The sequence below is a fragment of the Hyperolius riggenbachi genome, chromosome 4 (genome assembly GCF_040937935.1).
Source record: "Hyperolius riggenbachi isolate aHypRig1 chromosome 4, aHypRig1.pri, whole genome shotgun sequence".
NCBI lineage: Eukaryota > Metazoa > Chordata > Amphibia > Anura > Hyperoliidae > Hyperolius > Hyperolius riggenbachi.
The window spans coordinates 405,969,904-405,984,782 of NC_090649.1; positions in this window are offsets into that span (position 1 = coordinate 405,969,904).

A 14,879-nucleotide genomic window follows, 5' to 3' on the forward strand; every position below is an offset into this window, starting at 1 on the left:
CCACGGACCTCACACCTCAGACTAGGAATACTGTGTATCATCTTTGTTATTCTTTAGACCAGTTCCAGGGTGTAGAGACCACGGACCTCACACCCCAGACTAGGGAACTTGTGTTATCATCCTGTTATACTTCAGACTAGTTCCAGGGTGTAGAGACCACGGACCTCACACCCAGACTAGGCATTGTTTGATATCTGTAATGACGTATTGCTTTCCTGACCACTCCTCTGATCTCTGATTCGATACCTTGCACTTCTGATTTTCTGTTGCCAAACCCTGCTTGCCTTGGATACCGAATCAGCTTACTGTTTTTGTACTTTATCTGTCAGTGTGTTGCCGACCCGGCCTGCCCGACCTTTCTGGCTGTCACCCACCCCTTGGGTGTTCAGCTTCCCTGCAGGGGCCCTCTGCTTCTCAGAAGTGGCACTGCTGCTAACCAGTCAAGGTCTCCTTCTCCTGGAGTCCTTGACTGCAGTAGAGTCTGTCTCTACTTATTGGACCACCTGCTACCCCGGTGGACCACCTGCTACCCCGGTGGTCCAATTTCTACTGTTAGCGCAATAGCGCAAACCTGCGACAGGAGATGCCCCGCTGCGACAGGTGATGCCCCGCTACAAGCAACACATCTCCTGCCCCACCAGGAACCACCCCACCAGGAACCGCAACACCCTTGACCACTGTTACACGACTCTCAAGAATGCGTACAAGGCCACCCAAGGTGCCGCACTGGGGAACTCCGACCACAGCCTAATTCACCTGATCCCCACCTACAGAAGGCACCTTGAAACTACAAAGCCCGCCATAAAGACCGTAAAAAGGTGGACAGCCGAGGCTAAGATAAAGCTACAGGCCTGCTTCGAATGCACAGACTGGTCGGCTCTAGAGGCACCCTCCCTGGAGAAATGGGCGGAGAACATAACCTCCTACATCAGCTTTTGCGAGGAGATGTGCATCCCATCAAAGACCTTCAAGATCTTCCCGAATAACAAGCTGTGGTTCAACAGCAAGCTGCGCCGACTCCGGAAACTCAAGGAGGCGGCGCACAAGCACGGAACCCGGGACGAGTTCAGAGACGCAAAGAACGCCCTAAATCGTGAATTGCGCGCTGCAAAGAGGGCCTACTCTGACAAGCTGGGTCACCTCCTCCAGTCAAATAACCCACGCGAGGTGTGGAAAGGCCTCAGAGCAGCTACGAACTTCAAACCATCCCCCCAGCATGCAACCCCCAGCACCTCACTGGCCGAGGAACTGAACAGGTTTTACTGTCGGTTTGAAAATCATCCCAAGCAGCATGCTAACCCAGCACCCTCGACAAACCCCTCCCCGAAGGTCCGGGCTGACCTAGTGCCAGTAGCGGTCCAGGAAACAGATGTTCTCCATCACCTCCGCAGACTCAACGCCAGGAAAGCAGCCGGCCCAGATGGAGTGTCACCAACTTGTCTGAGATCCTGTGCAGACCAGCTGGCCCCCACGCTCACCTCCCTTTTAAACAGGTCCCTGGCGGAAGGCAGCGTCCCCTCCTGCCTCAAAAGGTCTACAATAATACCGGTTCCTAAAAAGCCAGGCAACACAGAAAACAACAACTTCAGACCTGTGGCCCTCACACCTATAGTCATGAAGATCCTTGAACGTCTGGTTCTTGCTCACCTGAAGTGCCTCGCTAGCCCCCTCCTCGACCCACATCAGTTTGCATACAGGGCCAACAGGTCTGTGGATGACGCCATCAACATCAGTCTGGCGCACATCACGGAACACTTTGAAAGACCAAACTCCTACGTTAGGATCCTGTTTTAGCTCAGCATTCAATACAATCTGCCCAAACATACTGATCGACAACCTGGCACATCTTGGAGTCGACTCCACACTCTGCGCGTGGGTAAAGGACTTCCTCTCAAACAGGACCCAACAGGTGAAGCTCGGTAACTCCAGTGTGAGCACCACCAACACAGGTGCTCCACAGGGGTGTGTTCTGTCCCCTCTCCTGTTTTCACTGTACACCAACAACTGTACTTCCTCAGCTGACTCTGTAAAGGTCATTAAATTTGCGGATGATACCACCATCATTGGGCTCATCGGCGGGGCGGGGGAACACGATTATCGCAGCGAGATAGAGAGAATCTGCAGATGGTGCGAGGACAATAAGCTCGTCCTAAATACAGCCAAAACAGTGGAACTCATCTTAGACTTCAGGAGACACCCCCCCACACAACAACCAATACTTATCAACGAGTTTGAAGTGTCCAGGGTCTCTAGCGTCAGGTTCCTGGGAACAACTCTAACGAGCGTCTTAAAATGGGCGGAGAACACCACCAAAATCCAGAAGAAGGCTCAGCAGAGAGAGAGAGATTTTTCCTGCGCCAATTGAAAAAATTTGGTATGCCTCAGGAGCTGCTGTCCAGCTTCCACACGACCACCCTCTGCTCCTCCATTATTGTGTGGTACGCAAGAGCAACCACCAGTGATAAGTATAAGCTTCAGAGAATCATTAGCTCAGCGGAAAGGACCATTGGCTCTCCTCTGCCACCTCTTGACCTCCTCTACACCATTAGAATGAAGACAAGGGCTAACAGGATCTCCCAGGACCCGTCCCACCCAGGCTGCCACTTCTTTAAGCTCCTTCCCTCGGGCCGACGCTACAGGACCATCCGCCCAAGGACTAACAGGCGCAGAGACACCTTTTTTCCCCAAGCAGCCCTCCTGCTGAACTCCTGCCTCTCATCAGTAGGCTAGCTGCACTCAGGCCTATTAGCCCGGCCGAGGCACACTGAACCCGGGCCAGTAATATAAATCCAGCTGCCGCCCTGGTGGGTGCTTCTGGGTAGAACTCCACTCTAAGGGCTGTACGAAGCACAATATCCAAACCCAGAGGACTCTGTTCATGAGCAAACCACATATTGTACTGTAGGTTACTTGCCTGTCTTGCTTATATGCTTGTATCGTTGTTATTGTCTTATGCCTGTCTCGCTTGTATTATTGTTATTGTCTTATGCCGATCTCTGTCTTGCTCTGTTGCTACTGCCATGTGAACCACAACCAATTCCGGGTACGACCTCGGTCGCACTTGGCGAAATAAAGTTCTGGTTCTGATTCTGGTTCTGGTTCTGTTACACCAAACACACACACGCTCCAGGTGTCCAGAGGTTAGCAATATATCTGTATTATCGGTGATTCTGCAGATCATCAATAATCAGGTATATATCTGTATTTTTGGTGATACTGCAGATCACCAATAATCAGATTCTCTCTGCCTGCTGACACTAGAGTTGGGCCGAACAGTTCGCCTGCGAACGGTTCCATGCGAACTTCAGTGGTTCGCGTTCGCGTCCCGCAGGCGAAGTTTTGCGGAAGTTCGGTTCCCCCCATAATGCACCATGAGGGTCAACTTTGACCCTCTACATCACAGTCAGCAGGCCCAGTGTAGCCAATTAGGCTACACTAGCCCCTGGAGCCACTCCCCCCCTAATAAAAGGCAGGCAGCGGCGGCCATTAAGCTCACTCGTGTGCCTGCGTTAGTGAGAGTAGGGCGAGCTGCTGCAGACTGTCTCTCATAGGGAAAGATTAGTTAGGCTTAGCTTGTTCCTGGCTGCATACCTGTTCTGTGAACCCACCACTGCATACCTGTACTGTGAACCCACCACTGCATACCTGTTCAGTGAACCCACCACTGCATACCTGTTCTGTGAACACACCACTGCATACCTGTACTGTGAACCCACCACTGCATACCTGTTCAGTGAACCCACCACTGCATATACCTGTTCAGTGAACCCACAACTGCATACCTGTTCAGTGAACCTGCCACTGCATACCTGTTCTGTGAACCCACCACTGCATACCTGTTCAGTGAACCCACCACTGCATACCTGTTCAGTGAACCCACAACTGCATACCTGTTCAGTGAACCTGCCACTGCATACCTGTACTGTTCAGTGAACCCGCCACTGTATACCTGTTCAGTGAACCTGCCACTGCATACCTGTTCAGTGAACCCACCACTGCATACCTGTTCAGTGAACCCACCACTGCATACCTGTTCAGTGAACCTGCCACTGCATACCTGTTCTATTCTGTGAACCTGCCACTGTATACCTGTTCTGTTCAGTGAACCCGCCACTGTATACCTGTTCTGTTCAGTGAACCCGCTACTGTATACCTGTTCAGTGAACCTGCCACTGCATACCTGTTCTGTTCAGTGAACCCGCCACTGTATACCTGTTCAGTGAACCTGCCACTGCATACCTGTTCAGTGAACCCACCACTGCATACCAGTTCAGTGAACCCACCACTGCATACCTGTTCAGTGAACCTGCCACTGCATACCTGTTCTGTTCTGTGAACCTGCCACTGTATACCTGTTCTGTTCAGTGAACCCGCCACTGTATACCTGTTCTGTGAACCTGCCACTGCATACCTGTTCTGTGAACCCACCACTACATACCTGTTCTGTTCAGTGAACCCGCCACTGCATACCTGTTCTGTTCAGTGAACCTGCCACTGTATACCTGTTCTGTTCAGTGAACCTGCCACTGTATACCTGTTCAGTTAACCCGCCACTGCATACCTGTTGTGTTCAGTGAACCTGCCACTGCATACCTGTTCTGTTCAGTGAACCCGCCACTGTATACCTGTTCAGTGAACCTGCCACTGCATACCTGTTCAGTGAACCCACCACTGCATACCTGTTCAGTGAACCCACCACTGCATACCTGTTCAGTGAACCTGCCACTGCATACCTGTTCTGTTCTGTGAACCTGCCACTGTATACCTGTTCTGTTCAGTGAACCCGCCACTGTATACCTGTTCTGTGAACCTGCCACTGCATACCTGTTCTGTGAACCCAACACTACATACCTGTTCTGTTCAGTGAACCCGCCACTGCATACCTGTTCTGTTCAGTGAACCTGCCACTGTATACCTGTTCTGTTCAGTGAACCTGCCACTGTATACCTGTTCAGTTAACCCGCCACTGCATACCTGTTGTGTTCAGTGAACCTGCCACTGCATACCTGTTCTGTTCAGTGAACCCGCCACTGTATACCTGTTCAGTGAACCTGCCACTGCATACCTGTTCAGTGAACCCACCACTGCATACCTGTTCAGTGAACCCACCACTGCATACCTGTTCAGTGAACCTGCCACTGCATACCTGTTCTGTTCTGTGAACCTGCCACTGTATACCTGTTCTGTTCAGTGAACCCACCACTGTATACCTGTTCTGTGAACCTGCCACTGCATACCTGTTCTGTGAACCCACCACTACATACCTGTTCTGTTCAGTGAACCCGCCACTGCATACCTGTTCTGTTCAGTGAACCTGCCACTGTATACCTGTTCTGTTCAGTGAACCTGCCACTGTATACCTGTTCAGTTAACCCGCCACTGCATACCTGTTGTGTTCAGTGAAACCGCCACTGTATACCTGTTCAGTGAACCTGCCACTGCATACCTGTTCTGTGAACCCGCCACTGCATACCTGTTGTGTTCAGTGAACCCGCCACTGCATACCTGTTCAGTGAACTCGCCACTGCATACCTGTTCTGTTCAGTGAACCCGCCACTGCATACCTGTTCTGTTCAGTGAACCCACCGCATCAGTGCGCATACCTGTGCAGTTAAGTGAACCCACCTACCTACGTGAGTGCACGCAGTGTGATATACCACTCCGTGCATACCCGATATGGACAAAACAGGTAGAGGAAGAGGTAATGCCAGAGCCAGAGGAAGGCCACCCGGCAGGTCTGTGCGAGGTTGTGTAAATGTAATTTCGTGTGGACCTGGCCCACAGTACAGTGCTCGGAAGAAGGCACGTCCCATCACCTCCCAAGATTGTCAGGACGTGGTTGAGTATTTAGCGACACAGAACACCTCATCTTGCTCAGCCACCAGCGCTACTACTAGCACCACTTCCGCTGCATTTGACACTTCGCAAGAATTATTTAGTGGTGAAATCACTGACGCACAGCCATTGTTGTTACAGCCAGATGAATTTTCACCAGCTCATATGTCTGAGTTACGCAGCAACACTATGGATGTAACGTGTAAGGAGGATGAAGGACCTACTGATGGTGCATGTTTGGATTTTTCTGAGGCAAGCGAAGCTGGGCAGGATGATTACGATGATGACGATGATACGGATCCTCTGTATGTTCCCAATAGAGGAGATGAAGAGGGGGACAGTTCAGAGGGGGAGTCAGAGAGTAGTAGGAGGAGAGAAGTTGCTGAAAGAAGCTGGGGCAGCTCTTCGTCAGAAACAGCTGGTGGCAGTGTCCGGCACCATGTATCGCCACCTATGTACAGCCAGCCAACTTGCCCTTCAGCATCAGCTGCTGAGGCCCCCATAGTGCCCACATCCCAGGGTGGCTCAGCGGTGTGGAAATTTTTTAATGTGTGTGCCTCAGATCGGAGCAAAGCCATCTGTTCGCTCTGCCAACAAAAATTGAGCCGTGGAAAGGCCAACACTCACGTAGGGACAAGTGCCTTACGAAGGCACCTGGAGAAAAGGCACAAACAGCAATGGGATGGCCACCTGAGCAAAAGCAGCAGCAGCACACAAAAGAAAAGTCACCCTCCTTCTCCTCTTCCTCCTTCAGGTGCATCATCTGCTTCTGCCGCTTTCTCCCTTACACCTTCACAGGCACCCTCCTCAACTCCGCCTCTGCCCTTGAGCGCTTCCTGCTCCTCTGCCCACAGCAGCAGTCAGGTGTCCGTGAAGGAAATGTTTGAGCGGAAGAAGCCAATTTCGGCCAGTCACCCCCTTGCCCGGCGTCTGACAGCTGGCGTGGCGGAACTGTTAGCTCGCCAGCTGTTACCATACCGGCTGGTGGACTCTGAGGCCTTCCGTAAATTTGTGGCCATCGGGACACCGCAGTGGAAGATGCCAGGCCGCACTTATTTTTCTAGAAAGGCCATACCCCAACTGCACCGTGAAGTTGAGAGGCAAGTGGTGTCATCTCTTGCGAAGAGCGTTGGGTCAAGGGTACACCTGACCACGAATGCCTGGTCTGCCAAGCACGTGCAGGGCCGCTACATTACGTACACAGCCCATTGGGTCAACATGGTGAACGATGGCAAGCAGGGCGCAGCGGACCAAATTGTGACACCTCCACGGCTTGCAGGCAGGCCTCCTGCCACCTCCTCTCCTCCTGCTACATGCTCTTCGCTGTCCTCCTCCTCCTTGGCTGAGTGGCAGTTCTCCTCTCCAGCTACACAGCCCCAGCTCCGCAGGGCCTATGCTGCATGCCAGGTACGACGGTGTCACGCCATCTTAGACATGTCTTGCCTCAAAGCGGAGAGTCACACTGGAGCAGCTCTCCTGGCTGCTCTTAAGAAACAGGTGGATGAGTGGCTGACCCCGCACCACCTGGAGATAGGCAACGTGGTGTGCGACAACGGCAGCAATCTGCTTGCCACTTTGCATATGGGGAAACTGACACACAAACCCTGCATGGCACATGTCATGAATCTAGTTGTTCAAAGATTTGTGTCAAAGTACCCTGGCTTAGCGGATGTCCTGAAGCAGGCCAGGAAGTTCTGTGGGCATTTGAGGCGGTCTTACACAGCCATGGCACGCTTTGCGGAAATTCAGCGGAAAAACAACTTGCCGGTGAGACGCCTGATTTGCGATAGCCCGACTCGCTGGAATTCGACCCTGCTCATGTTCTCCCGCCTGCTAGAACAGAAGAAAGCCGTCACCCAGTACCTCTACAACTACAGTAGAATGAAACAGTCTGGGAAGATGGGGATGTTCTGGCCCGACAACTGGACACTGATGAGAAATGCATGCAGGCTCATGCGGCCGTTTGAGGAGGTGACCAACCTGGTGAGCTGCAGTGAAGGCACCATCAGCGACTTAATTCCCTACGCTTACTTCTTGGAGCGTGCTGTGCGTAGAGTGGCGGATGAAGCTGCGAATGAGCGTGACCAGGAACAGTTACGGCAGGAACAGGCATGGGACCAATTTTCATCAGACCCAGCTGTTTCCTCAACACCTGCGGCAGCACAGAGGGGGGGAGGAGGAGGAAGAAGAGAAGTCGTGTGCAGAAGACGAGTCAGACTCAGATGATGATGAGCAAGGTGTTTCTTTGGGGGAGGAGGAGGAGGGAATGGCGGCAGGAGAACAACCGCAGCAGGCGTCGCAGGGGGCTTGTGCTGCTCAACCTTCCCGTGGTATTGTTCGCGGCTGGGGGGAGGAGGTTGACTTACGTGACGTCACTGAGGAAGAGCAAGAGGAGATGCATGGTACATCTGGATCCGACTTTGTGCAGATGTCGTCTTTTATGCTGTCCTGCCTGTTGAGGGACCCCCGTATAAAAAAACCTCAAGGGGAATGAGCTGTACTGGGTGGCCACACTACTAGACCCTCGGTACAGGCACAAAGTGGCGGACCTGTTACCAACTCACCTGAAGGTGGAAAGGATGCAGCACATGCAGAACAAGCTGTCAACTATGCTTTACAATGCCTTTAAGGGTGATGTGACAGCACAACGCCAGCAAGGTACCACTGCCACTAATCCTCCTCCCGTGTCCACGCAGTCAAAGACAGGACGCTCCAGTGATCTCATGGTGATGTCGGACATGAGGACGTTCTTTAGTCCAACGCCTCGCCGTAGCCCTTCCGGATCCACCAACGCCTGGAACGGCAGGTAGCCGACTACCTGGCCTTAAGTGTGGATGTAGACACTGCTGTGAACAGCGATGAGGAACCCTTGAACTACTGGGTGCGCAGGCTTGACCTGTGGCCAGAGCTGTCCCAATTTGCCATCCAACTTCTCTCCTGCCCTGCCGCAAGCGTCCTGTCAGAAAGGACCTTCAGCGCAGCTGGAGGCATTGTCACTGAGAAGAGAAGTCGCCTAAGTCACAAAACTGTTAAGTACCTCACCTTTATCAAAATGAATGAGGCATGGATCCCGGAGGGCTGCTGCCCGCCCCAAGACTAAGTCAGTCCCCGCACACACAGCATCTCTGCCTGCACGCCGTCGCTCCCAGTGCCTCCACACAGCATGTCTGCCTGCAGGCCGCTTGACTACCTTCTCCGCCACCACCAACAGGGTCCGGGACTCCAGGCGGATTGCTGAATTTTTTAGGCCGCTGCTAGCAGCGGCCGCTGTAATAATTTTTCTGGTGCGTGTACATGACTGCCTAATTTTTCTGGCTGCACTCCGGGCAGCTGCAACAACAAAAGAAAAGGCATGTACATGCGCCCATTCCCCTTCGTGATCATTACCTTGCCGTGGTGAAGGGGCTTGCGTATCACAATGAAGCAATGACCGGCGCCTAGATGAGTGTCTCGGGGGGGCACACCCACGATAATAAGGTCGTTGCCTCATTGTGGTCAGACCAAATTTGATCAGCTGGACAGTCACTGTTCTGTCATTCACCTACATCAGCCAGGCAACCATATGGGCTGTAAAGCTACCAAAACCTGCACTCTCGCCATGGTGCGCACCAGTCCAGCACGGCCGTCACTACACACACAGCTGTTTGCGGTGCGTTACACGGTGAGTTTGGTGTGTCAGTGTGAAGCAGTACCTTAATTACACTACCTGATTGATGTATACACATGCAAGATGTTTTAAAGCACTTTAGGCCTGTCATTTAGCATTCAATGTGATTTCTGCCCTTAAAACGCTGCTTTGCGTCAAATCCAGATTTTTCCCGGGGACTTTTGGCATGTATCCCACTTCTCCACCTGGGGGTCCAGGTGTTAGACCCCTTGAAACATCTTTCCCATCACTTTTGTGGCCAGCATAATTTTTTTTTTCAAAGTTCGCATCCCCATTGAAGTCTATTGCGGTTCGCGAACTTTTACGCGAACCGAACCTTACGCGGAAGTTCGCGAACCCGGTTCGCGAACCGAAAATCGGAGGTTTGGCCCCACTCTAGCTGACACCAATCGTTACAGCGACAGCCTTGTTTCTCTCTATAAAAATTATACTTAAACAGCACCTGAGATGAAGAAGTGTGGGTATATACCTATACCTGGGGCTTCCTCCAGCCCCCTCCAGGTTTATTGCTCCCTTCGCTGTCCTCCTTCGCCTCCTGGATCTTCTGCAACTGGCCCTGAAAAGTCCTCTAGTCTGGGCCAATTGGCGCAGCCGCAGTCCGATGGTGCGGGTTCCCCGTCGCGTTCCCGTGGCTGGGAACATTTTGCGTCTGCACATTAGTACTGCACAGAACTCTCCCACCGATGGGAGCACAATGGGGCACGCATGTGCAGTACGCCCCAGAGCAGAGGACTTTTCAGGTACAATTGCAGAAGATTTAGGAGGCAGAGGAGGACTGTGAGGGAGCGTGTAGATGAGGCTTTAAGTGTGAGAAGAATCATCACCTGGCTTCAGTTGTCATCAAGTAGAGTTTTACTAGAGACTGCAATGTAAAGTAGAGGATTCTGAGCTGTCTGCTTTACTTTTTAGCGCACAGAAAGGGAGGAAGAGCGAAAGCCACACATAGACATACACACACAGTTACCATTCATTGATCTAAGTCTCTGTTAGAACCATTGCTGGCTTCTATGAGAAGCCGCGATCGTTCTAAGTTACACATCCCCTCTTCACTTCCTGTAAGTGTATATAGTACGCTTATAGGACGCCTAAAAAAAATGACTGAGACCATCTTGTGGCTAAATAGTAAACTACATCTACATACATTTTTTTTAAATGAACAGACACACACTTACATTTAAAATTAACTGTTTACCTCCCACACTCTCCCAAAAATACCCAAATAACATTTTTAATAAAAAAAAAATTACAATTAAAAAAAAACATAAATAGTTACCTAAGGGTCTGAACTTTTTTAATATGCATGTCAAGAAGGTATATTACTATTATTTTTAAAATTATAAGCTTGTAAAAAGTGATGGACGCAAAACTGAAAAAATGCACCTTTATTTCCAAATTAAATATTGTGATAGGGACATAATTTAAATGGTTTAATAACCGGGACAAATGGGAAAAAAATAGGTGGATTTTAATTATGGTAGTATGTATTATTTTCAGGGATGCGCAAAAACAACGTATTCGGATGAAATCCAAATATGTTTATTTGGATGAAATCCGAATACGTTTATTCGGATTTCATTCTGCTAATTAAGTCACCTGTACGGGTGGGCAAAGGGGGTGGCGGGGGGTGTTAATCTTACCCATCAGACGTCTTCTTTGATCCATCCCTCAACGCCTCCCACGATGCATTCCAAGCCGTGGTCACGTGATTACAAACACTTCCTCCTTCCAGGCTGAAGGAGGAAGTGTTTGTAGTCACGTGACGAGATTGGAACGCGTGGGAAGCGCCGTGGGACGGATCAAAGAAGACGTCTGATGGGTAAGATTAACCCCCCTCGCCCACCCGCACAGGTGCTTTAATTACCTGGATGAAATCCGAAAAAAACCTATTCGGATTTCATCCGGTGATCATCACTGATTATTTTAAAGCTATAATGGCCAAAAACTGAGAAATAATTATTTTTCTCATTTTGTTCTTAATATTCCCGTTACAATGCATTTAGAAACAAATAATTCTTAGCAAAATGTACCACCCAAAGAAAGCCTAATCGGTGGTGGAAAAAACAAGATATAGATAATTTTACTGTGATAAGTAGTGATAAAGTTGTTGGCGAATGAATAGGAGGTGAAAAATTGCTCAGATGCATAAGGTGAAAAAACACCGAAGGCTGAAATGGTTAAAGAAAAAACATTTGTTTTGTTCCAGCTTACAGGACTTCTGTAATAAATCTGGAATGTGTTTACTTCCTGCTTTCATGGAAGCAGACAAATGCTTAACACCCTGTGTTTATATATTAGCGTTATCTGCAGAGACTGTCGAATTTCTGTGCTGACACAGCTGAGAGATCAAATTATATTTGGGATAACTTGAAGATGAAGGGGAAATAAAAAGGCTCTTCTCTCTAAAGACACACAGAGTAGGGACACTGCTATGATCCTATAGTTATTTTAGTCCTATAGTCATTTTATCTACAGCTGAGATTGGCCTTCTTTATTTCTTATTTCAGTTCTTCCATTACTGGTGTTATCTTTTTGCTTTTTTGCTTTGCAACATTATTAGAATTGTTTAAGAATACAGACGTCTTTCCTCCAAATAAACAGCTGTCACTCAGTCCTTAAAACTCTTTGACATCTATTTCTTTACACAGACACTGAGGAGAGTTTTCAAAACCTCAGTATTCATTTCCTCAGAACAGGCTGTTTCAGCTCATCTGAAAGCTTCAAATCAACTTGTGTTGAACACACAAACTCTGCCTGCAAGGTTTCTTTCCTTTGTCTTTTTCCTTGAGTGTCTTCGTTTACAAACGTTTTCACGTCTTTTCAAGATTCATTAGACGAGACACTCAATGACAATACCTGTGGCCACTATTCATGTCAACACAGTAATTGTATCGCATTTCCAGTTTGCTTTATGAGACCGGAGCTGCCTTCAGCATGTCATGTAACACACTTGGCTTGATTTATGAAAACTGGAGGGAAAGGTGTCTATGTTTCCCACAGAAAACCAATTGGGTGTCAGTATTTGTAGTACATGTTAGATAAAGAAAGGTAGCACACTTACCAAGCTCCAGAAGTACTTCAATATTAACCGCAGAAAATTTGAGATAAGGAGTAGTATGGAAAAGTCACAAGAGTTGTCTGGCTGCTCTCACTGCTTAATTAATTCACCACGGATTCAACCAGTCCACAACCGGATCCACCAAAGGTCCAATTCTGTAAGTCCTAAAGAAGAAATGACTGGGTCTCCACCTGGACTTTAGCAATAATAGCAAATTTATTAAAATCACACAGCGCTTCGGTCAGTGGGCCTTCCTCAAGTTATCACTCTGGACTTAGGGATGCTCTTTCTGATTTCGTGGAAATACAATTTCCGCATTTCATAGTGGCTAGAAACACCAAATTCATCAGGGTATGTTAAGTAGAAGAGTGGAAACAAAAAGTAAATAAAAAATCTTTAAAAAAGACCTTGTACTTTTTGAGAAAATCTACGTTAAAGTCAGTGGAAATGTAAAATGCAGAAAATCTGCATTACCATATGCGCCGACTTTAGAGGTTAATAGCAAAGCCATCATAGGTGCTAGAAACACCAATTTTTTAGGGTATGTTAAGTGGAAGAGTAGAAACAAGAAGCAAAAAAAACCAAATCTTTCATAAAGACCTTGTACTTTTTGAGAAAATCAATGTTAAATTTGGCGGAAATTTCTGTGAAAATCTGCATCGGAATGCGGAAATCAGTAGCGGAAAGAGGTAGCGGTAATCGGCAATGGCGGAAAGTGTAATTTCCATGAAATCGGAAATTGGCAATTCCGACCATCCCTTGATGGTATGCTATGGTATGTTAATAGAATTTGCTATTACAGGTATTGCTAAAGTCCAGGTGGAGACCCGGTCATTTCTTCTTTAGTAAGGAAAAGTATCCAGGGAGTCTATGGGCTTGATGCACTAACTCAGTTAGCACGTGTTCAGGCTTTGCACGTGCAAACTAGGGTGCTAAGTAGTTTGCACAGGCAAAGCTGTTGCTGTTCGCATGCTATTTATACGCGTGTACGGCGTTACGCGGTGCGCATGAACGGCGCTGCTTGCTACGCTCCGTTCACGTGCAAAATCAGCCACTTCGCGTGCTTATCACGCTGCTTTGTACGTGAAGTGGCTGATTTTGCACGCGAAGCACTGTGTGCAAAACTTTGCTAAACTTTACGCGCTCAAACTCTTACACGTGCTAAGGGAATTTTCACTGGCGTGCTAACACTTAGCACGCTTTTGTGAATCAAGCCCTGTGTGTGACTGATAGAGTTTAGGACCACCTGGCGATACTAACATGATCGGGGGGTGGGGGGGGGGAATTGGGCTGCACTACAAATCACCTCATTTTAGCACAGTGCAGCTCCAATACTTTGGGCTCCATTATAGGCCATTATGAGAATTATGGCTATAGCAGCGCTCAGTGACTAATATGGGCATCGGCATTAAGGGGGGTCTCAAATTAGAAAAAAAAGTTGGTAATTTGTGCAATAGCCAGTGCCCAAATTGAGTGTTCAGGTGAAGGCGAAGCCTCTGGAGCATCCCTATATGGGGCACTTTTTTTCTCACAGGTTACCTTTAGGCTGGTTTTACACCTGCCAATTGCATTTACTGTGCAAGGCTCCACCCTGTAATTCATATGACCCTGTGGCAGAGTGTGCCGACAGAGTGATATGCATAGCGCCACCCCCGCCCTTCACTGCCCATTGCCGCCCCGTCCCTAGTGATGTATTCCCTGATGGACAGGAAATATGTCACATCCACACCGTCAACATATTTAAAATGTCTGCTTCACCTATTGACTTTACTCATTACTTCTGCCACAGCGCAACACAACACAGTAAGTGTGCTAGGCCCCATTGCCTTGCATTGTCATCGCGTTACCCTGCAGTAACACGGTAACGCAGCCCACACTTGCCAGGCAAGTATAAAAGGGGCCTGAAGCCTTTCAAAAACTTTATCACCACTCCATTCCATTTGTAGCTATGTCATCCTATTGTGAATGTAGTGATTGACTAGTCAGCAGAGGATATTTATATCGTCATCATAAACACAACTGCATCACGTTGAGAAATAATTGCGTTACGTCCTTGTACGGCGCTCATCACTGCGCACGCAGAGAAGCCACATCTCAGCATTGTCACCCCGAGGACTGGCACTCTGCTTCGTGATTTTATTTTTTATGCCAATAATAAACAAAAGCATGAATTTTCCCAAATAATAATAACAAGTTTGTATTCAGAGCCCAAAGAAGTTTACGAGACCTAATAAAGTCAGAGAGAGAACGCATAAAAGATAAATATCATTAGTTGGACTTTAAATTCACCCTGCTAAAGATATTTACACCTTGAAAGGCAAG